Raw genomic sequence first — 2,740 nt, 5'->3', positions numbered from 1 at the left:
CCCCTCCACTCCATCTGCACAGATAAATCTATTTGGAAATTGTTCGTGGACCGAAAAGGGAGGAAGACCCTTGTACAAATCTATAAAAATACGTATTTGTGTACATTTGAACAGTGATTCAAATATACATTTTGGAAACTGGGGCATTAAGAATAAACTGAGGGGGCTTCCCTGGTGGCACAGTGGTTGAGAGTCTGCCTGCCGATGCAGGGGACACGGGTTCGTGCCCCAGTCTGAGAAGATCCCACATGCCGCAGAGCAGCTGGGCCCGTGAGCCATGGCCGCTGAGCCTGCGCATCCGGAGCCTGTGGTCCGCAATGGGAGAGGCCACAACAGTGAGAGGCCCACGTACCGGAAAAAAAAAAAAAAAAGACTCAGAGTCTTCTGGGGACCAAAAGCTCAAAATGAGTCATTAGTGTGGTGTGACTGCCACCACCCAAAAAAAGAAAAAAAAAAAAAATCAATCTTAGCTATATCGGTATCTAAAGACAATAATGATCATTCTTAAATCTAAAGAGAAAGATTATTTTGAGCTGATCATATCGAACCTAGAGAATTGTGTTCTGTTCTGGGTACCATACTTTAAGGAATAACATGAAAGGAACAGAGCATGTTCAGAGGACAGCACACAAAATGATGAGAGGACTAGAAACCATGTAATATGAGAAATGACTGAAAGAACTAAAAATGCTGAATCTGAAGAAGAGACTTCCCAGGGGACATAACTACCTTCAAATAGTTGAAGAGCTGACATGCAGGAAAGGAGTTATAATTATTTAGACCCAGTGAGTATAACAGACCAATTTGTATTCCTTTTTGGCTTTGAAATTGATTGGAATTGGTGGTACAAAAAGAGGGATGTTATGTCAATTCTCCCTGAGAAGAAAATAAGCTAAGCCATCACATGGCCCTTTGTGGTCCATTTTTACAAAATCTGACTGAAAAGGCTGTGTACACAGAAAAGAAAACTCAAATGGTCCATAAATTTATGAAAATATATCCAAGTTCACTAGTTGACAGAGAAATGAAAATTAAAACACCCATGTAAGATGATAATGTGAGAGAAAACAGAACTGGCTGATAGGTGTCTGGGAACTCTCTGCACTATCTCTGTAACTATTCTGTAAATCTAACATTACCCCAGAATAAAATGTTAATTAAAAACAACACCACCAGACTTCCTTGGTGGCGCAGTGGTTAAGCATCCGCCTGCCAATGCAGGGGACGCGGGTTCAATCCCTGGTCCGGGAAGATCCCACATGCCACAGAGCAACTAAGCCCGCACACCTCAACTATTGAGCCTGCGCTCTAGAGCCCGCGTACCACAGCTACTGAAGCCCGCGCACCTAGAGCCCGTGCTCCGCAACAAGAGAAGCCACCGCGGTAAGAAGCCCTTGCACCACAACTACTGAGCCCACGTGCCACAACTACTGAAGCCCGCACACCTAGAGCCCATGCTCCGCAACAAGAGAAGCCACCACAATAAGAAGCCTTCACACCACAACAAAGAGCAGCCCCCACTCGCCGCAACTAGAGAAAGCCTGCGCGCAGCAATGAAGACCCAATGCAGCCAAAACTAATTAATTAATTAATTTTAAAAACCCTTCACTCATGAATAATTTCTAAAGTCTGGCAATACCAAATATTAGCAATAATATAGGGAAAGAGAAAAGAAGAGGGAGTATAAATTGTTAAAACTACTGTGGACAGCAATTTGGTAATATTTGTTAAGTTAAACATGCTTGTAGCTTTTGACCCAGCAGTAAAACTTCTTAATGTACACCCGAGAATAGCACTGCCACTACACAGCAGCCACTAGCCACATGTGACTATTGAGCGCTTGAAATGTGGCAAGTCCAAAATGAGATATGCTTTAACTATAAAATACATACCAAACTTCAAAGACTTTGTACAGAAAAAAAAAGAATGTAAATATCATTAATAATTTTTATATCAATTACATGTTAGTATGATAACATTTTGGATATACTGAGCTAAATAATCTGTATTGTTAAAATTAATTTCATCTGTTTAACCTTTTTTAATGTGGTACTAGGAAATATAAAATTATTTATGTTTGCACTGTGTTTCAACTGTACAGCACTGCCCTAGAGCCTCACCCACTAGTGCTCAAGAAATAAATTTAGTGAGTCATAACCAACATTTTGTAAATGAAAAAGCATAGAATAGGAAATATCATAGTGTACTGTGTGTAATAAGGGTAAAATGATTTCATTAAACTTTTGATACTGGGATGTGACGTAAAATATAATATTTCCTTGCCATAGGTGGCAGTCAAAAATTTTTAAAAGCTCCTAATAAACACTACAAAACACAATGTTGTAATGCTGTTGAGATTAAATAAATTGTGGTACACTTATATTCAATGTATTATTACTAGTCAGCGGTGTAAATAAATGAACTAGAGCTAAAATATCCATATGGGTAAATATCCAAAACATAATACTGAGCAAAAAATACAAGCTGCAGGAAAAAAACTATACAAAATGATACAATTTATGTAATATTTCAAATGATGAAAAACAGGCACCTCAATCTTTTCATTCTTTGGAACAGTGAAATATCTGAAGCATATGACAAAATGTGAAGATTCAACAAAATTTAGTGGTAGTTTTAGAGGCATTCATTATATTATTCTCCTTACTTTTCTGTGTGCTTCAAATATTTATGTAAATACCAGATCTCAAATACCATATACTTAAAAGTCATAATCCCTATT

Source organism: Neophocaena asiaeorientalis, unplaced genomic scaffold, assembly GCF_003031525.2.
Source record: "Neophocaena asiaeorientalis asiaeorientalis breed wild unplaced genomic scaffold, Neophocaena_asiaeorientalis_V1.1 scaffold760, whole genome shotgun sequence".
In the NCBI taxonomy this organism is placed as follows: domain Eukaryota; kingdom Metazoa; phylum Chordata; class Mammalia; order Artiodactyla; family Phocoenidae; genus Neophocaena; species Neophocaena asiaeorientalis.
Note: the sequence above shows the minus strand (reverse complement) of the source record.